Source organism: Castor canadensis, chromosome 12, assembly GCF_047511655.1.
Source record: "Castor canadensis chromosome 12, mCasCan1.hap1v2, whole genome shotgun sequence".
Classification (NCBI taxonomy): Eukaryota; Metazoa; Chordata; class Mammalia; order Rodentia; family Castoridae; genus Castor; species Castor canadensis.
Window position 1 is genome coordinate 91,329,882 of NC_133397.1, and position 21,891 is coordinate 91,351,772.

General features: G+C 44.1%; 2 long non-coding RNA genes across 3 annotated transcripts; both read left to right on the forward strand.

Moving 5' to 3' along the window:
• The first annotated feature begins 9,616 nt into the window (after positions 1-9,616).
• Positions 9,617-12,924, forward strand: LOC141414889 (uncharacterized). 2 transcript variants are annotated; one of them, XR_012439852.1, is made up of 4 exons: positions 9,617-9,800; positions 10,518-10,991; positions 11,087-11,126; positions 11,628-12,924. It is a non-coding gene; the product is annotated as an uncharacterized lncRNA (long non-coding RNA). The 2 variants fall into 2 exon arrangements; XR_012439851.1 differs by lacking the exon at positions 9,617-9,800 and having other exon boundaries at positions 10,852-10,991; positions 11,628-12,257; positions 12,463-12,924.
• Positions 12,925-20,657: 7,733 nt separating this feature from the next.
• Positions 20,658-21,499, forward strand: LOC141415068 (uncharacterized). Its single transcript, XR_012440092.1, has 2 exons — positions 20,658-21,268; positions 21,410-21,499. It is a non-coding gene; the product is annotated as an uncharacterized lncRNA (long non-coding RNA).
• Positions 21,500-21,891: the final 392 nt, after the last annotated feature.

Below are 21,891 nucleotides of genomic sequence, written 5' to 3' on the forward strand. Positions count from 1 at the left end.
GAATAAATATATATAAATGCACAAATGCTTGCATACCGACTCAGGCTTTCTCAGAACTCCGAACCTCATCTCTGAATGCTTAACAGATCCATGACCCCCAGGTTAAGAAGTTCTAGACCTGAGTAAGCAGCTTTTCTGTGCATTCAGTGCTACTTTTAGTCTCTTTCAAAACTTATCACCTCTAGAATATACACCAGCTTTAATGATGTAATCTATAAAATTCTGGGGGAAAGCAATTCCAACAACTCAAAGAGATGATTTAATCCCTAATCAATATTTCCATATTTTGAACATGTGTCAAGGAAAAGAAAATGTGCAGGAGAAATTTAAACCTCCATGTATTTTACTACCAATTTCACATATGGACATGGAATATCTTTTCTCCTAATATGGAGATGGCTCAGCAGTATTTAAATGATTCCTTATTCCAAGTCATACAAATATGCACCAGATGTATCTTTTGTAAATGTTATGTTTTTCAACTTCTCAGCATTTGCAAGTAGTAGAAAGCTATGTCAAGCACGCTTTAATGGGGCATAAAAGTGTATTGTATTCACAGAGGTGACATAGCTCTGTAATAGGTGAAAATACAAATGTTGTCAATGGATACATTCTCACTTTATTGATTTACACGGCATAACAGAATGCCCTACATTCTTCTTTACATGCAAATTCTCCATCAATTGAAATATAACTATATATTAAAAAATCATGCTAACATTAATGGATTCTTTAGATGACAGAAAACTTAAAACACAGAATTATATAGCTAAAAGGTAACTTAACAATCAACTAAATCCCACATGCTCCCTTAACAGATGAGAAAAAGTGAAACCAAAAGGGTGACCTGAGGCAACCAAGTCACTAAGCCAGTTGTGGTGGAGGATGCATGAATTTATACACCCTTAAATAAAAGGAACTTTACTGCACTCTTTATATTATCTGACTCTTGACTACCTAAACAAACAAAAAAAATAGAAGAAGCAGTAAAACATATATCATTTATTGATTTCCTGGGATTTACTTGCAAGCAGCAGAATGCCATCTATACTTTGCAAACTGTCAAAGTATCTTATGGGAAGTAAGCATAGGAAGTAAAATGCCAATTGCTAGCAGTGAGCTTGTCAAAGATGACCGTAATGCCCTTTCTCTGATATAAAATTCCAGCAGAGCTCAGATTAGCTTTTTATTGTGAATACAAAAGATATCGTAGTAAATTTCCCTCTGAACATTTTTCTTTGAGGTTAAATGTATCAAAGATGTTTAAGAAATATTTTCAAGTCACATGGAATTGATAGTGTACCTTGAAAACAGTATCATTTTCCTTTTTATAAATAACAGTTAACAAGATTGATAGCTTATTGTAAAACCTTTTTTCTTTTCTTTTTTCCTTTTCTTTTTTCCTATGGAAAAAGCAAAGCCTTGTCCCCTGCCATTTTATGTGACTTTCTAATGTCTCTAAGCAGAGTAGAGTCTGTATCATTTATATTTGTGTATGCTAACTTTGACCGGGTTTATTTTTCTCACCTTAGTTTCTTTCCACCCATACATTTTTATAAACTACTTCAAATTCGTTCTTGGAATGAGACAGATTATTAATTAATGAATTAATTAGGTGAAAGAGTCATTTTCTGAAAGCCAGTAATCTTTTCACTTTGACCTTTACAAATCACATTTTGCCCTCTGGGAGCTGGTGGCAGCTATGAAGAGTTCATCTAAAATGAAACCATTACTGAAGTTTTTTCAAACTTTACTACCACGTTGCTGTGAGTGGAGTACTCCTGCTTTCCAAAGATCCATACTTTCTCCTAGGCCCCAGCGAAGGCACAGATTTTTTTTCTCTAACTAGAAACCAGCTTTTGTACACTTTGCTGCCAGGTCAGGGCCTGGAGCCACAGGACCCAGAGTCCTCCAGGAAGGAAGAGAGGAAAAGGCTGGCCTAGAGCCCAGCCTCTCCTGAGGCTGGGTATGCTGAAACAACATCTCTGTTTCAAACAATGCCAAGACTTGGGATGTTTGGATAGTGGTCTAACTGTGTGCAGTAAGGCGCCCTTGGTGTGGGCATGAGCTAAACTCAACAACAAGCAAAGTACCCAAACTAGTACTGTGGGTACATCCATCAGGGTCTGGATATCTGCACAGCAGGGTAACCCAGCCTTGAGTCCACCGTTAATGGCATGGTTAAGGATGTCGCTTGTCATCAATAGGTTATTTTCCTCCCCACAGCACTCTAATATCGAGACACGTCTCCCTCTACATATTAAGCACAGAAAGCTTGCAGATACTTGCATGTGCGCTTGCTGAGACCCTTACTGGAACCTGCCATGCTTCCTTGTTCCTGTAGCATCCAAGTCCAATCGAGAAGTGCCTCAGGTTAATATGGTGAATTCCATCTGTTATCATCATGAAAGACTATGCGTGTGGCAAAAGTGCAGCTAAGGTGCTTAAAGAGGCCCTAGGATCCTTTGCACCATTTTTTTTTAGGCAAATGGGGGTGAGAGGAGGAGGCAAGGGCTACACTCACCAAATGTCACAGAACTCCTTTGCAAGCTAACAACAGAAGTGGCTCCAAAGGGACAATGTCTGGCAGAAAGCAACAGTGCCCCACAGAATGTGGAAAGCTGTAAAGCATTGCTATTAAAAGCATGTCATATTTGACAGACAAAATGCAAGTTCAAAACCTCATGCTGCTATCACGTGACCTTGACTGATGACTTAGCCTCACATCCCTCCACAGATGCATCTATCGAACTTGGATAGAAACTTTCCTTTAGAGAGTTTGTAGAGGCCCAAGTAGGGCAATGCACAGGAGGTGAGTCTTTCCATGTCTAGTACATGGTAAGTCTTTAGTAATGTTTATTATCATTATTATTATTACCACCATCATTGTGATTTTCATTATGTTATGAAAATTCTTTGAGTCATGTGGTTGGGAAGAGAAAGACTTGTTTGGAAGAGCTCAATTTTTTTAACCTCCCCTAACCCAAAGACTGAGCATGCGATACTGAATTCTGAATTCATGTAGAGGAGCTCAAAACTGAAGAGAGAGAAGAGGGCGCACCCAGGGCCAGACTGTGATGCAACTGTTTTCACAATGGCTTTGGCATCCAGGAACCTACAGTCATGAGAATGGCTACCTCATTTCTCTGAAAAAGTCCAGCCTGAGGGTGGCAAGAGGGTTTTCAGAAGGAGCCAAAATGAAAATCTATATGCCCTCTGGCTCCCATCTCTGTTTTACAGACAATAGATTCACTTTGGTTTTAATTCCCTGAAGGCAAGGAGAAATCCCGTCAAACTTCAGTGATGCTGAATAGGCTTCTGTTGGGGGAAAGGAGTCCTGCTCCCTCCAGTGCTTTAAAGCATTCGGCTATAATTGAAGGCCTACACCAGTGGTTGGCAAACATGTTCTTCAAACCATCACCTACACCACCACACCCTCCTTGTCTTCTCTGAGTTATTCCAATGCCAATGCCTTTGGAAAACCAATTCAATGCCTTCTCACCCCCTACTATACAGAACTAGAACACCTTTAAAGCATAAGGCTTGGCACAGGGAATTTAAAAACAGAAAACAAATCTATACTCAACACTTAAATCCCTTAGGATTAAATGCACTGATCCCTTAGGAAAAATGTATACAAAACTCTTATTTTTTTTTTCCTCCCTTTCCACAAAAAGCACTTTGGCTGCTACCTAAGACACTGAACTGCAAGCGAAAAGACCTGGAGCGCAGAGCAAGGGTATGGTCCCTGTGCTGAGTTTTCTAGGAGACTGGGGAACTTTAACTTAAACTGCAAGTGTGCCCACCCCTCCACACAGGTGTTGGAGGTGGCGCTGATGGGCAGGTGGACTTTGACAGAGAAAGGAGCTCTGTGTGGCCTGGGGAAGGAAAAAAGACAGAGTCCTGCTCACTGCCCTGCTCTTCAGAGGGATTTCCAGGTTGTTGCAACTTATTTCTTGTGTCCATTGATTTTACAATGAGGGTGCCTCATCACATGGGGCCTAAGAACCTCACAAATGAGACTTTTGCTTCCAAATAACACAATGAATGCTGATGTCTCCAATCATCAATGTCAGTATTGAAAAACAGCATTATTTTCAAAATGCCTTTATATTTATAATAAAGGGAGTTTCTAAAAATCACAGCATTTTTTAATATTTTACTTTTTGTTTTATTTTGTTTTGTTTTGTTTTTTTTTCTTCTTCTTTTTCTTTAGTTAAGGGCCCTGAGTCTAGGGGTAAGGGTGTTTAATAGTAGCCAGTCTTGACTGGCCAACATCTGTTTCTTTATAGGAACCTTACTTGCCAAGTAGCTGGACAGCAATACCCATTTGGTATTCATGGGAAGTACTTGCTGAACAATAATGACAATAATTGCCTCTGATTCTTGTGTTTACAACACTGCCAAAGTATCATTAGGGCCTTATTTATAGATAATAATGCTTATTAATCACAAGTATTTGAATTTTGGAATGTATTAGATTAATATTCTTTTGTACCTCAGTTCTGTACTAATGCTGTGAAAGACATTTACTGAATGCAACTCATTGGGAATGCTTATTTTGAGCTGTAAAATAATGTGGGTAATTTGCAGGTGAAAGATAAAGAAATTACATGGCTACCTCTCAATAGCCTCCATGGAAATCAGTGGCCTACATGGGGAGTTAGGCTGTACCTCAAAAATGAGAGGGAAAAGAAAGCAAAATAAATATCCCTATAGGTATTATTTTTTAGAAAATCTTGTAAATACTTAGTCTGAGAGAAATTCGTGGTAATAAGTCTATTATTTTGTTTTGCCTTAAATCTTGCATGGCTGGCATCACTCTATTGAAAAGGGTCTGAGGTGAAGAATAAGTAGTGATTCTGTAACAATTTCACAGTGTATAAGTTTTTGAAGGCTCAATGAAAAAAAAAGGCATAGGATGACTTATAGTTGGAGCCAGCAAAAACACAATCTTAGGTCTAAATGCCTAGTTGTTAAACATTCTTTGTGCATTTATTTACCAATCATTATATTTAATTCCTATGCAAGTAGACATTAAATCTGTATAGTATTTATTTTTATGTATACCTAGAAATAGGAATCATTAAAAATTTCAAAAGACTATCACATTTTTTTCAAGTGTGATACAATTTCTGTTAGCATAATAAAACAATTTTCTGAATACATATAAAGTATTACTAGTCCATACTTTCACTTAAGCCTTTTCTCCTGAAATTATAGCAAAAATAATATCAGCAGTATTTTCTTCTTCTGTATTTTTATTTATTCCTAGAGTATCCATACTGTTTTATGTATAAAAACAATACTTCAGCCTATTTAATGAGATGAATGCAAAGTGAAGTGACATAACTTCCAGAAAATTTTGAGAAAATAATCAAAGTTTATTATTACAAAGTCTAGGTGTTCTTTTTCAAAACAATATTTGCCACTAAATATCTTTTTTTTAACTTTCTGTAATTAATTTTTACTAATGTTCTTTAGACTAAACCCAAATTACATTTGCTCGTATCCTGCTCTACCAAACACTACTTTAAAATAGTCCACAGGCCAAATTACCACCTACGAACTCTACTGAAACTCTACTGAAAGTAAAGGGAATGTATGTTTCAATCCATCAAATTACAGTAAGATAACTGTCCTCCCTAAAAGCCCTTGGTTTGTTCAGCAACTGTTTCCAAGTCAGATCATATAAGGAGACTAAGCTCCTAATTCATTAAATGTAAAATGCTAACATTTTAATTCATTGCTAAATGTAAATAACTTTAGTGATCCCATTTGGACTAGTTAATATTAATTCAACATATTTTATCACATGTGCCTGTGTCTTATCTCATGAGGCAAAGAAGGAAGGTGAGCAATTATCTAATAACTTCAATCAAAGTACTTAGTAAAACCTGGCAAATCAGGCCCCTTAACTATCTTTATTTAAATCTTGAGTAAATGCCTTAACCCTTACAATGACCTCAACTGGAGGTTTCTTCAGAGGTGTGTCCATCTCTTTGACAGTGATAGCCAGAAGAGTCAAGCAAAACCTTATAGAATTAGTCCATATCTTATCAATGTAATTATGATAGTCAATCTAGATTTCTTTATTTGTTTTAGTAGCTAGGAGGATGGGAGGGCAGCAATACCCAAACTATTCAAATAATTAATTCAATCCTCCAATTTATTTTGCCTTTGGTAGACATTGCCTGGTTCTCGCTTAAAAAAAAAAAATCCACTGGTACGTGGATGAGGGAGAAAAAAGATACACTTTGAAAAAGCACAGATAAATTTTAATATACCTAATGTGTGTTGTTGAACCAGAGGTCTTACCTCCCTCTAGAATGTCTTTCCTGAGCCTTACTGAATAGTCTCCTTAACTGCCTAGGGGGGCAGGGGGATAGAAAAGAAAGAAAAAAGGAAGGAAAAGAAAAAAATGATAAAAGAAATAAGGAAGGAAGAGTGAGGAGGAGAAGCTGAGTTTAAACTTGAGGATATTGAAAAGATAATTCCCTATGAAAATTACTTGACAGAATAACTTGAACTCCACCAATACTCCAGAAGCATTTTAAAAGCCCAGTTGGATATGAAGCTTGAGATCTGTCAACATTTTATAGTTACCCTGATTTAATAAGCATTTTTCCTTCTTTTCTTTAACTGCCAAATTTTTTAATGAAATCGAGTCTTGGATGCCTACATTCTGGGGAGTTTTATTTGCTATATTATAGTTCTGTCTGCTTATAGGCCACAGAATGCCAAAGTATTTATTCTTACAAATCTTTCTACATATGTAATTTGAGCCTGCTAAACTAGTCCTTTTCCCACTTCATTAATTAAGTCAACAGAAAAGATTATTTTATAATTTTGTAATGAATGACTCTTCAAACGAATTTTTGAATGAACATTGTGCAATTTTAAGCCATGCATTCCTTCAGCTAGAAAACTTTCTAAAATAAGAAAATAACATTTTTATAGTTAATCCTAAACCCCTAATAAGACAAAAATGTTTTTCTAAGCTATAGGGTTTTTTATAAATTTAATTTTGATTTGTAGTATGTCCATCATTTTAAGTTTTTTAAGAGATTATGAAACAAACCTCAAAACCTGTTGGCTTAACTTGATTTTTGTTTTCACTCATCACTAAAATGATGAGTCATGAGTCTTTGAAAGGCTCTCTGAAATAAATAACAATCAATTATACCAGAGAATCAATATCCTCATAAACATATGTTTTTCAGGAAAGAAATATAATTTTTCATAAACATGAAAATTCAAATAAAGTATTTTATTCTATCAGTATAAAGAACTTGTGACATCAGAATTCCTTATGATAGCCTTAAGAAAACTACAAAACATTATAGTTTTTATTCCTAAGACAAGTAGCTTTCAAAGATCAAATTCAGGTTTCTTTACATTTGTTCTACACAAATGAGTGTGTGGACTCTAGCCAATGAATGTCAATAAATTCATTTTAACTATAATCTTTCTTTTAACTAAAAAAAAAAAAAAAAGCTTCTGAAAATCCAAACATTCAAAAAACCATTTAAAAGGAGCAAATAAGAAACGTCATCCCCTATTAATACAAATCATTCAGGTGTTGATTCACGCTTCAAATTTACTCTTATGTTTTGAATTATCACTAAACTAATAAATATCTTTTAATACATAGAGGTCCATAAAAAATAACCAGCTAAAAATGTTTTCTTTACAGTAGAGTGGAAAATAACACTGCTACTCTTTTCATCGTATCCTGAATTTAATTTGTGTCCTGAGACACAGGATTTAATGCATAAAAATGACAAAAGTACCTGACTTTAGAAGGAATGTTTATTTTTTAAATATGCACTTAAAAATATGCTGCCCTTTTATTTTACATAAAACACTTCACATAAATTCATAGTACTTTTAAATGGGATGTGCTTAAAACAGTACTAGGAATCTATTCTTCTGATTTCTACAAAGAGCACAACTCACATTTGAGAAGAACTATTGAATTTTTTTCAATATGAATAAGATTGAACTTATTTTAAGACTGTTATAGAATGTATTGTTAATCGTAGACGTTTGGTATATTGTACATGGTATGTTCTATGCAAATGTATTCAGTTGGGGTATGTATATATTTTGTTATGTTATGTACATAAACATCTACCCTTGTGCATATGTATATTTACATCATGTGTAAATATGTGTAGTATATTACCAAACTGTACTATACTTAAGGAGGAGGAGGAGCTTCCAGAGGAATGCCAGGCAATATTTTAGTTAACTGGTAACTGAGTGCTATTTTCTATGAAAGTAATTAAGTTGCATTTTGATTTTTGCTTTTTCAGTCCCAAAGGTGGGTGTTGACAGACACAATTATCTGCTGTTTTTCCAAAAGGCCAGTTTTATAATATTATGTTAACATATGGTTTAAATCATTAAAAGTAGAACACTTTACCTTAGCCCTCTCTTAGGAAGGCCTATGGACAAACAACCTGATAAATAATTCAGAGAAGAGCTAAAGTTTAATTCTAAAAGCAAAAGCTCATCTATTGAAACACTAACATTTTACCATTAACATGTTTTGTTAAAATGTAGCTGCCTCTAAATTATCTTGAGAAAAGGAGTGATTGAAATTGTGTCAAGATCCTGGCTATTGAGGACCTCTTGGGGTGGCTAGTGAGTGTGCTCTTGTTATTTAGAGCCTTTCTCCAGGACAGGAGATCTTACAAAGAATTATGGCTACTGGTTATATCATCTAATATTAATAGATCCAAGAAACAAATATATACCGAAGGTATTTCCAAATTACTGAAAAGTCTCAGCTGCAAACATTATATAGCAAAGAGAGGACAACTATAATCACTATGAAGTTTCTTTGTAGAACCCCCAGAATCTCGGGTTATCAAAAATACAGTCTGGCAATTGGGTGCACTGCCTCAGTGAAGGAAAGAACCCAAACCGGCTAGCCTTTTCCGAATCTCTCTGTCCTGTTTCCCTTTGAAAGTTGACCAAACTGACTGAGTGGGACCCTGGAAATGGGGAGTCACTGGCTAATGTTTTAAAGGGAATTTATTGTGACCCAAATTTTCTTCTCCTAATCTGCCTTTCTCTTTTCTCATGAAGAGATAATTGACAACCCCTGTTTTGTATGAAATTACGAAGGAAAAGGGGAGTCATTATTTCAGAACTGTAAAAGGTGTGTCTTTTACTTCCCCTACATCTTCCCAACACTGGTAAAGAGCAAGGAAGTTGGAAAAGCACGCAACAGGACCACACTCGATCAGCTAACAACCACTTCCTACCTCCCTATTCTCCAAAACTAAAAACAACCTCCATGCGGCAATTCTTGAGGCCGAAGCAGAGAGAAAGCAGAGCGCAGGTCTCTAAAACGCGGCTTCCTGGTGCGTGAAAAGCAGTCTAAAGAGCAAGATGAAATGCTCTCAACAGTGGCATTTCCAACTAGCATTGTCCCCCTCTGCTATACCCTGACTCGCGTGGGGCTGAACGTCGCCAGCCCACAAGGGACATCTCTTTAGGAACCAGATGGGAAGAATTAGGAAAGAGGGAGAGGCACAAGTAGAGAACAGGGGGCGGGTGAGGGGTGTGAATAATAAGCTCTCTACTGCTGTAGATTTACATCTCAAGGCTGAAGACGATATGCTTGCACAAGAGCTTCCTGTAGCGCCTCCTGCCCTGCCCTGCCCTGCCCTGCGCGCGCACCGCACTCACGCGCACACGCCCTCGCACACGCCCTCGCACACGCACACTGCTCCTCTCGCCAGACCGCAGGGGAACCGGACTCTCTTTTTGAGTGGCAATCGTGGGAGGTGAGGCGATCGGGCCCCGCCTGGCGCCGCCCCAGCGAGATGATAGCGAGGCCTTTCGGGCTACGGAAGAACGAGGTGCGCGGCCACCGTCAGTAGCGGGGAATGCCCCGCGCGGACCGGAGAAGGGGCAACAGTGGAACGGCCGGCAGGGGACAGCAAAGGGACTGAGGAGGGAGTGATGCCTCCCTCCGTGTCTCGGTCCCTCCTTCCACTCCGCCCTGCCAGTGCACTGCCCACAGCCGCGGGGAACTCGCGTTGGACCCGCACTGAGGGCCCGCGGGTGCCGCGAACCAGGCGCCGCAGCGGCGTGTGAGCGCGCCCGGGGGCGGGGGGTTGCTTGGACGCGGGCATCTGCGGGACCCCGCGGGGCCGAAGCACGAGCGCGGGCCCTGCCAGCGCCCGCCTGCAGAGGGCGCGGCGCCTTCCCGCCCCGCGGAGCCTCGCCGCCTGCCTCCCGACTCTGAGTAGGGGTCGGGCGGAGAACCAAAACCCCCACCTCTTCCCTCCGCGCCTCCCAGAAGGGTCGGGGGGAGCCCTGAGGCTGGTGCTCACCGGAAGGGTCGGGATGGTGTTGTCACACTTGTCACCGCCGAGGGCCGCTTGGCGTCGCAGTCCGTTTTCTCATCTCTGCCGCTGGAAGAGGCCCGGGGTGGCAGGGGAGACTGTCTTCTGGTTGAGTGGCTTTGCTTGACTCCACCATTACTGTGGGGTTGGGAGGGGGGAGCTTTTCTTTTTCTCTCCTCGCAGAGCCATGCAAGACGTCGGAAACTTTCCTACCACTTGGGGGACATGGGAGGATGAGGTGTCTCGCCTCCTGGCTGGGATGGCCCCAGAGCACCAGAAGTCTTGCCAGCGAGCTGCGCCCTTGGCTTCTCCGCCTATCATCCCAAACGCTCACTCCTTCAACGCTCAGCCCAGGAGACCCACCCGAAGTCACCAAGGACATGGGGCCCCGAGGACGTAGTGGGCCCTGGGCGGGGGACGGGGAGGGGGTAACCGCCCGCCCTAGCACTCATTGAGAGTTTGCGTCCCCATTCAACAGGGGTGCTGCCCACCTGCAACCTAGACCAAACAGGAAATTGGGGGTCATGTTCCCAGAAGAACAGAGTTCAAGGCCTGGAGGGGGCACGCATGGCGACTTGATTCGGCCCAGGGGTTCTGCGAGTAGAATTCCCCTTTCAGGGGAGTAAGGTCTGAAAGTGCTTTCTGAGTAAACCCGAGACCTGATTTTGTGAAACTCGAACCCCGAGATGGCCATGTCCCTTTCTTTTCCCTTCTTGCTGCAGTTCAAGTGACCCGGACCTAGCACCCAAGCCAAGGCCAGAGGTGTGAAGATTTTTTTAAAGACACATCTTATAAATATGAGATTGTGATCAAGCAGCGCAGATTACTTAAAGCGTTCCATTTCTCCGCGATCCAATTTTATTAGGATTTATTCTCATTTGTGCTCGTCTTCTCTGGGGAAATAATGCTTTGATTAATGTAATCCTGGCCCGGGATCTGCCACATGCCCCTCGACCCTCTCCCAAGAGAAGGGGCCTGTTTGACAAACAATAACAGAGCAGCAACTCTTGCAGGCTGCCCACACCTTTGGGGGGTGGCTGGGGAGAGGGTGACACCCGTTCACACACCATTAGCTAAATGCGATGGTGAGAGGATGGAAAGGGTTCTTCTGTACCACGCGAACTTTCCAGACTCCGAGCCCTATCTCCGATGTGCTGGCTCAAAAGGAGGGGCCCGGGCGGGGTGCGCGCGTGGTACGTGGGTGCACGTGCGCGCTTGTCCTCTGCTTGCTCGGAGTGTCTACCTCTTTGTCCCCCGCTGCAGGCCTCTGCCGTGGAGATCTGTGCGCTACTGGTGGGCAGCCCCTCGACCCAGAGCACGTCCAGAGCACCCACGCGTAACCCCAAAGCACCTGGAGAGCAGGACTTACAGGTTACCGAGCCACATCGACCTGAGACGCCCTGCCAAAACCTGGGCCAGAAGCCTAGATCACGGGACGCAATTTCCCGGTTTCCCTCATCCATCCATTCTTGCATGTGTACATGCGTACAATAAGAATCCGTGGACAGAGGCACGGAGAGTTGTTCCTCGCCCAGGCTACGGGCTGACAACGCCCCCTCCCAACCAGCTCTCCCCCCTCCGGCTCAGCCCGGGCCCCCTCCCGGAGGGGAGAACAACTCAATTACGAAAAGGAGCAGAGGAACGAAATCCCAGGCTCAGAGGCGCCCGCTGATGCTCCTCTGGTCCCCGTCCCCTTCACGCAGTCCCCACCCCCACCCGTCCCTAGCTCGGGGAGGGCGGTGACGCGGCGGTGCGAGGGGTCTTGCCCTGCTCCGCCAGAACAAAGCCCGCCGCAGGAGCCCGCGGCCGCGCACCGAGCTGGTGACAAAGGCAAGCGGGCGGCGCCGAGCTATAAGCCTGCTCCTGTGGCCGGGCGGGAAGGAAGCCCAGAAGGTGGGTGCAATTTGCTCCCGGTTTTTCTGGGCTGCAGCATCTCGCTGCTGTGTACCCAGTGACCTGCTAGAGTGACTCAGCGTTTATCTCTTCTTTCCCTCACCCTCTTTCTTGTTTTTTTTCTGTCCCCGGGGTCTTTTGCCCTTTTTAATCTGTTTCACTTTTTCTTTTCCACAGTAAAGCAATACTAATTCGACTTTTGTAGGCCTCTCCACAGTCAAACAACGTTCTGAAAGACCTACTGGGCGGTGCTCAGGGAGAAAGAGGAGTAAAAGGATCCTTCTAATTTTATCATGCAAACTGTGCCCTAAATAAAATAAAATGCCATTAGAATATGATCTAAGGAAGCCAAGCTCAGCCCTGAGGCCCACACATTGTCGCTGATTCGCGAAGAGTTACCTTTGGTGCCTACAAACATAGAAATGACGGAGTGGGGGGTCAAAGAAAGACCCTGACACTATGCAATGGGAACCTGAAGTACTGGGCAAAGTCCTAGACTGACAGTCTAATCCTAGAATGGAATCATTGGCAAGACCCTTCCGATAAAATCTTAGTATTTTCCTATTTAAGATACTTTAGTAGTGTTATTCCAAATGAAGTTTTATATGGTCATTTTTGTAATGTGAATTAATAATAAAGGAATACAGTCCATGCCGTTTGAACAATATGTCTTGACTTTTGAAGGTTTTTTGCACCAATTTGATATTAAATTAACATTTAACGTCTATCAAGAGTCACCCTAAGCTTGGGATCCTCCCCTTGGGCTTTATTAACCTGGCTCCCTACAGAAAATCTGGGGGGAGCATTCAAAGCAATACTGGACACATAACTTTTAACTTGGGACTAAGAAATCTGAGCTGCAAGAAGCGCCCATGAACAAGGGCACTTAATTCCGCCACCAAAATCTCCACCAGGTATTTTAGTGCTTGAAATTATAGTGCTGCAAACCATGGATATTTGAAACATCAAGTATCAATGAATGCACTTGCTACTACATCTTAAGTGTATAACAATAGCCACACATTCTTTAAATATCCCAGAGACTGATGGTCCAAGGTGGGCACTTGGGTAGGGTAGGGCCCCAGGAAGGAACAGAGTGGTGAAGTGGAAGCTACTGCAATCAGAAGCAAAGATCCCCGCAGAAGCACCATTTGGTAGAAATGTTGAGAACAGCCTTCAGGCTGACAGGCTGCACTCAGCTTTTCAGACAATAGCTAAGTTCAAATGTCAAAAAAAAAAAAAGTCTAATGAAAAAAAGAGAGAGGCACCAAAGTGCAAGAATTGCTTTTCAGTGTGCCACAATGACTCTCTTCTCCACCTCAGGACTTCCTGGTTCTGACCAGAAAGAAGATTTGGTAAAATGTGTAAAATGTATGGTGACATTTGGGGTAGAGAGTATCTTCAAGGGAGAGAGCGGTTCAATTCTGTTAGGACCACCACAAGCTCCAAAACTCCTACTACCCCTCTGATGAAGCTGAGTTAATATATCTGGACTTCGTTTTTAACACACACACACACACACACACAGAAAACCACCAAATTGACCTTGAAATATTCTTCTAGCTAGGATATGCCCACATTTTTTTGTTGTTTGTTAATGAATCATCATTATCACCTTCATCTCTGGTCAGTCAGCCAGGCTCTAAGTTACTTATCCCACTGTGAATTTAAATTTGAAGAAGACCATTTTGTTGGATGGGCAGAGTGTGCGGAACAGCAGAAACAGTCCATCAGCTTCTGCTTCCCCAGCGATGGGTAGCATTCATTACCAGACTTGTCAGGTGCATAGACACAGCTAGAGTGGGCAAACAGTTGGAAATGGGTTGTTTCAAAATCTTACATTTGATTACCAACTTGCTTGCTCTCTTGCTCTGCCTTCTTCATTTATTTTCCACAATCTGAAATGCCCTGTAGTTTAAAGCTATCCTGTAAGTATCAGAAAAGAGATTCCTCTTTGAGTGAACAATGATGGTGCCTTTGAATTTATAACTACCCCATCTTAAAAAAAAAAAAAAGTGCTTTCAACTCCATCTTTAAAAACAAAATGCTTTCTCAACTTTCCTCCAAACCAGATAAATCAGTTATCAAAGTGACACACAAAGAACTTGGGGTGGAGGGGAGACCTCTGCCTACATTTCAAAAAACTTAGCAAGTCCAAGAAGCAACTTATTCTCTCACCACACACGACAAATTGTCTTCTACAACCGAAGGCTACCTTTGCTTTGCAGAGCGCTCCCCTTTGTGTGGGATGCACGGGTGAATGGTGAGTACGCTCAACATTTTAGTTTGTGAATGCTAAGTGGAACCTGTGCTTCCACACTGCAGCGGTATTGGAGCACCTTATCGTTCTCAAATGGAAGCAAATGAGTAAATACCCACTTTGTGTTTTGTACCTTTGACCCAGGTAATGTTCTTCTTTTTATCATTTGGCAAAAGCTATTTCACCATCCCCAATAATTAAAAGTCTGTAGCTTTGCCCAGCACTAGTGGATCTTAATTCATACCCAGCTTGATCATTCCCACCCCCAAATCATTACAGAGTGTTCAACCGGTCTCTGTGTTGAGACCGGTTGTCAACTCTTATCAAATGTGTCAGCTCTTATCAAATTAACTTGTTGCTTTACCCAGAATTCTTATTCTCTGGATTGTTTTTCTGCACGTTACCTAAGGATGTAGACGTAAAAGGGCCAGGTATTTTGCCTTCTCTGTTCTTTTCAAGTACATTTGCTCTGCATCTGTCCTGAAGATTACTCCACCAGTTTTTCTGCAAAATGTCTACATGAAAAGAAAAGTTTCTTTCCTCTCTAGTATTTTTTAAAATGCATTAAGCAACCCTGGGCACAAAGTAAGCTAGAGCATTGAGACATTTGTCCAGTCATATGGTTTCCCCCAAAAGGCTTTTGTCTGAATGTTCAGAGAGCTGAGGAAAAAGCAATGTTTGGGCTCAAATTACAGTTTCCTCAACTCTCCACTTTGTTTTATTAGCACAAACCTGACAGTACATTTCCTGACTCCAAATGTGAGAGCTTGAGGGCAAAAATCAGGGAATTAAAGTTTGTTTGAGAGTGTCTCCTTTGCTTAAATTATTCTGATAATCTTTCAGCCCTCAAAGAAGAGCTGCCGCTTCAATCCAAGCCCTCACTTTCTAAAATTAGTTTCAAAGAAAAACTTCTCAAGCTGGAACCTGGCTGGCTTACAGTGACTTCCCCCTCTAGCAGAGGAATAGCAGAGATATCAGTAATGTGCCCTTTCCTAACAGGCTCGGTGACACATTTGCAGGTGCGTCAGCTACCCAACGGATCATGCCAGCTTCACACTTGCATTCAGTCAAGGCTTCTCTTTCTTAGTCACGCTCTCTAAATCTCCTTGGGAAAATGGTTAGAGACAAACTGACTAATTCCTCAGAACCAACCAGGATCTGCCCATCACTATTTTAGGAAGTTTTTCACATATCTTTTTCATCCTTTACCACAATAAACTTCAGTCTTCATTGGCAGCACCTAAAAATCTTTGAGGTGGAAACTTTGTGCTCTATTAAAATGCTTCCTCAACTAATAATAATAAGTAGTGACATTATACTAAAAAGTTTCAAGCCCACACATACCTCTGACCCATGCCTCGTTTGGGTTTTTTCTTTTATGCCAAGTCTTTCAAGAGTAAATCCCAAATCTTTCTTAAACCATCAAGAATGAAAGTAGCTACTCAGTATCAAATGGAGTGAAAGAGATCCAGGGCACTTGCGACATCCTCACGACCCTGAGTTTTATTTAGAAGGCAAAGCATGTATCAGGTTAAAGAAAGTCCATTATTTAACAGATAATACCTTAAATGCACTTTGTTTTCTTGACGGTCCCCCCGCCAAAAAATACAACCCGAAAGATGGCTTATTAAGTAGCCTATTGTGTAACTGTAATAATAATTTTTTCAAGTGTTTTTGCTTTCACAGCCATTTCTATAGAGTCCTCTAGATGCTTTCCCAGAGAGGAATGCAGGAAGAGTTTTTGCACTGTGTGTCCTTCCTGGGCCATTTCACTGACGCGGGCGGGTGGGGGATGGGGAAGTCATTGTCTTCATATTTTGAAACCTTGTGTTATGCAATGAATTCACTCCTCGTCGTGAATATGCATAGAAAGGTAGGGGTGCTTGTTCCTTTGGCAAGTTTGGAAGAGCAGATTTGCTTTTGAACCGGCTACATTTTTCTCAGCTCCAGCTACAACGAGTCAGTGCGCCCCCTGCTGACTAGTCAATAATGCTACTCCTGAGCAAAGTTTATTTTGTTCAGTAAACCGTGTCATATAAAATTAACAACAACCAATAAAATTAGCTTATATGTTTCAACTGTAAAAGTCCAAAACAAAATAAAGCTAGTTTTAGTGGCACTAGAAATCTCTAGTTTGGCTTCTTCTCTTTGGCTGAATCAAGGTCCTTTTATCTAAAGCCCAGTGCACAAACATATAGCTTAATGTGACTAGTGTTCTTCCTTTTATTTCTTTCTCTATGGCAACCAATATGCTCTGCTCAGAAATGTTCCCCATCAAGGAAACAAATGATCTTCAGGGAGCAGCTCTATATGGCATCTGGTCCAATGGAGCACACACAGTTAACCCCAGTCAAATGCAACGCCGCCAAGCACATAAACAAGGAGTGGAAAACTGGAGAAGCTCAGCCCCCTCCCCACCTGAAACTTCTTCCTCTCTTGCTGCGAACCATTTCATTGATTTGGCATCAACTGTTTCTAAAGAAATTACCAATGCTAAATCGCAAGGTGCTCTATGCACAAAAGAGCAATAAAATTTCAACCATTTGATTCTCTCCTCCCTCCTCATCATCCCAGATGCGGTTTCCTTTTAAAAGAACAAAACCAAAAAGCTTTTTAAAATCCTCTCCCGCCTATTTCACTAGGCTAAGACGCTCACACCAGCCTGGACCTGGCCTAGCTAAATCCTTCCGCCATATTTATCTAATTACTGTCCTAAGTAAGTAAGTGCACACTCAATTTTTACAAAACCCGGGGACAATGACAAGGAGGAGGCAAGTTGAGCTGTCAGAAATGGGAAACACAGTAAAATCTGTTTTCATGCTGAAGCTCCAGGCTCCCTTGGGAGTAAAGGGCAGGGATGTCCTGGTTAGTCTTGATTGATCACCTTCTTCCTGATGGGCTTTCACTACCGAGCCGGGAAGCTGCAACTCACCTTCTGCTCCCCAGACACAGCATTAACCAGGGGTGCATTGACTTCCTGCCTTTTCTCCCTCATTGCTTCCTCCTTCTGCAGCTCTGGGCCCTCCCTTTGCCAGGTCCCCCTCCTCCCTCCATCCCCCAGCTCCCAGCATGATCCCCCCCACACTCCAATCCTACAGGCTTGCACAGTTCAACACATCTCCACTGGCTACAGAAGGGGCTTCTTCCCCTCTAGTCCTGACTCTGGGGAAAGAGAAAACAAACCAACAAGAAGTATTTCTATACTACAGGCTTAATAATCATCGTCTCTTCTAGGGCCTTCCCCCCTCCGCCATGGTCAAGAATTAAAATTAATAGCACTCTTCTCCTGCCCTCCCCCCAATGAGTAAAGTCCCTTGTTGTGTGAGTCTTTGGAATATGTCCATCTTTTCATGTAATATTTTAGCAAGGTTTGACTTTTTTACAACCCCCCCCAACACACTCTCCCTTCCTTCTTTCAGACAGTTGCTCTATGAACCCTCTCTTGTCCCATGCAAAGAAAATAAGCTCCTGGACCTACAAGAACATAAATAAATACACCAGAAAGGAAGGGGAGGAAAAGGGAAAGCAGGAGAGAAAAAATGAAAAACACTTACCGAGCAAACTTCCAAGTTAGATTTTTAAACAAAAGAAGATTTTTTTTTATTAAAAAAAAAAAAAAAGAAAGAAAGAAAGGTGCCTGGAGGGGGGTGGTGGGAAAGGCATGTTCTCAACTCTCCAGAACCGATGCATCCTTAGCCTTCCCTTTACACTGACTCCTCTAAGCCCAGCTCTCACTAGTCTATTATTTTCACCAAAATGTATGAAAATGTATGCAAATGAAAATCAGCACTAACTGTTCTCCCCTTGTTATATACTTTGGATTTTTTTTTCCAGACAAAACAATCACACTCCGCAAAGGGAGGGGGCGGATGGGGTGGAGCGGGATGGGGGAGGCTGGGGAGCGATTCGAGAACTAAGTACGTGGAAAGGGGGCTGGAAGAAGGGCCAGACCTCCGAACACAAGTACATTTCTGTTATGGAGGAGCACAGCGTTTTGAGGGGCTTCCCATAAGCACACACACCCTCCTTGCAAAGAAAGAAAGAAAGTGGATCTGTTTGCAGAGGCGCTATCATGTTTCATCAGGCCACCTGAGACTGCTTTTGAAAGCGTGTACTGTGAAATTCATAGCAGTAATTTAGACAAAATCCTCACTGTATATTAATGAAAGGCGGCCCCATGGCTCTGTTCCTATCCTCCCCATTCAGTGTAAACAAAACCACGAGACTCTCGGTTTTTGAGCCGGATCCAAGCAAAATCGGCAGGAAAGGAAAACACGGGGTGCTGGCACCGACTATTCAAACGTCTGCACCTGGAGATCTCAGATTTATTCAATGAAATCTGTGTTCCATCTTTTATATATACATATACGCATACATAAATATAAAAAGGAGCCTTTGGGGGACGCGGAGGGAAGAAATCCATTCTGTTTGGGGATTGGTTGCCGCTGCCTTTTAGATCTATTCCTTGGCAATAATGGCTTTGCTACAACCTACCTACGGTGGTATCTTTCACCCGGCAAGCAGGCGCTGGACGAGATCCTACATAAATTCTATGCTACTAGTGTTAATCTTGAGATCACGCACAGGCTGTAGAGCTGCCGCTGGGCTGGAAAGCTCCGGCTGTGACTGATTTCACCTAACTGCGGTGGGCAGAGGAATTATGCACCGGGAGAGAAAAGCAGGCCCGTTCACGTTATAATCGGAGTACACCGGCCGCTCCACAGCCACGTCCAGAGCCACCGCTCCGGCTCAGGACTGCAGACTGCAGGGCTGGCGCATCCGCAGCTGGGGACGCGGGGTGCATGCACACGCACACTCATTAGGAACCATGTATTTATTGAATGTCCGAATTGGGTTAGTTCATTGGAAATCCCCGAGGAAGGTTCAATTTGCCCTTGTTTTCGTTGCCACTTTCTCTTTTTTCTTGGTTCGCTGAGGTTCCTCTGTGCAGCGTTTCCGCTTGGCCGCGTCCCCCCACTCCACCCCACCCCACCCCCGCTTCTCCGCCTACCCGGCTCACTCCCCCTCCCGGCCCCCTTAACTCTTTCAGCGGGTCTGGGGCTGAGAAAGCATTTGTAGCAGCCAGCGTCAGTCACCACGCAAACCCATCAGAAACAGAAAAGAAAGAAAAAAAATCACACACGCCCGTGCCCAAGAATAGCGATCGAGCAAAGCACCAACACCAATAACAATCCCCCTGAAAACCACACACACACACACACACACACACACACACACACACGGTAAGCGGCGAGCGACGGAGGGCGCGACTACTGGATCCCGGTTCTGTGGGCCAGGTCCTGCTGCCACGGGAATTTTTAAGGCATTGGGATCGAATACACTTACGATGAGTCTATGGGGGAAGGTCGGACTGATTGCTTTTCAAATACATCGCGTCGCTCCGCTGGCCGGCACCCTCCAAACTCACAAGGGCACGCACGCCACTTGCCAGAATCCCAGAGGAGGGTGGGAAGAAGGAAGGGAGGGAGAAGGAGAGAGGAGAGGGGGTGGGGGAGAGCGGGCGGCGGCAGCCAGCGGTCCGTCTCGCACGCGCGGGCACCGCGCTGGTCCAGGACTGCAGGTTTCCCAGATGATGGCATCCGAGAACTTAAACAAAGAGGGCCGCCGCCGGCGCGCAGCGGCTGCAGAAAGTTGCGGTGGCGGATTTCCAAGGAGCGTGGCCACCCGAGTTCTCCACGAGGCGAGCCCCCCTTTCGCCCCCGCCGAGACAGAGATGGGGGCCTGCGCGTGAAGGGAAGAGGAAACTTTGAAACCACTGGGGACACAGCTGTCTATAGGTATTAGCTTGAAGGGTAGATCCGTGACGCGCGCCTTACAAATCTCTGGCGTGGGGGTGGGGGTCCAAAACAACGCAGTCCTTGGATGGGGTGGGCAGACTGCTATTTTTCATGATTTTCCCTCTACGTTTTCCTTCGGACGCACCCTCCCCGCAACACACCCCCGCGTCGTCCTTCCCTCCTTTTCTCTCCCCTTTCTTCCCCCCTCCCAGACCTATCCCGAGCGCCCACAGCCGCCCAGGGAACGACCAGGTTTGGGCCGGACACCAAGAGTTAAGATGTGGCGGAGGGGGCGGAGGGGATAGCGGGGGAAGGGTGGGGAGGGGAAAGTGGCGAGGGGGAGGGAGGTTGGGGGACGACAGATTTCCAGCTTCTACGACGCTCTGCCTAAATTAAAAAGCAACCAATCGGAACGGCCGGAAGGGGGGCCGCGCGTCCTAAGCCAGTCATTCTGGGCCTGCCAATCACCCAGCGGGTAGCCAATCAGCAGGGGCCCTGGAGCTCTACTTCCTTGTATTTGGGAAAGTGTGGTGGTGGGTGCGCGCTCGCGGCGGAGGGTAAACATTCGACAGTCCCTGCTCTGAGAGGGAGGGACAGAGAGCGAACTGTCAGATCCAAGCGAGAGCGGGCGCGCCAGAGAGAGAGAGGGAGAGGGAGAGAGGGAGAAGGACAGGGAGGGAGGGAGAAGGAAAGTGAGAAAGGGAGAGAGAGCGCGAACCAGGGCGCAGAGAGAGCTCCCGCTGCAACTCAGCTCCGGCTCGGCCAGCGCCAGCGCCTGCCGTCGGTGCACTCTTCGAGCAGTGCAACGTGCCCACTGGAGTTGGTTGTGTATCAAGGATCCCCTATATGCACACACACACCTCCACCTCCACCAATGCACTCTTCTTCCTCCTCCTTCTCCAGACAACTGCTGGGAAAAAAATAAAACACCAGCCCCAACCGTCAGCAACAAGGTAACAACAATTCGACAACATTTTTTCCTGTTCAATTTTTTTTTCCTTGTTGTATTTGTTTCCTAATTTCTGCCCAAAAGGAAAGATGTCGCATCAGACTGTGCATGTTGCAAGGAAAATGAAAAAGGACTCTTGTTTCAGAGACAACCAAGAGCTCCGGCACTAGCAACTTCAGAGAAATGCACCATCGCCAAGAAGTTTTCCTAGGACAGAACAAAACTTGAAACCAGAGGACCAGAGGAGGAGAGCAAGAGCCAGCCTCCCCTCTCCGCATCACCACGCCTTCGAGGACGAAAAAAGTTTTACTACTCTAAGGGAAAACCAGTGAAATGTGTTCCTGAGGAGGAGAGGAGAGCGGACAAGGGAAGGAGCGGACCGGTTGCTGGCCATCCGTAATTTGGCTAAGGAAGAAAGGAACAGCTTCTTTCTTTGTTGTCTCCCGTGAAACCTTCACTTAGCAGGTGGACTGAGCCCCGCGCCGGGGCAGAGTCCGCGCTCGCCCGAGGACAGGAGGAGGAGCGGGAGCCCGCGCGCCCCGGGAGAGGGCCCCAAGTGCAAGTCCCCGCCCCGCCCGGCAAGCCCCGCTGGAGGGAGCCGAGCGCGCTGGGGCTGGGGGGCGGCCA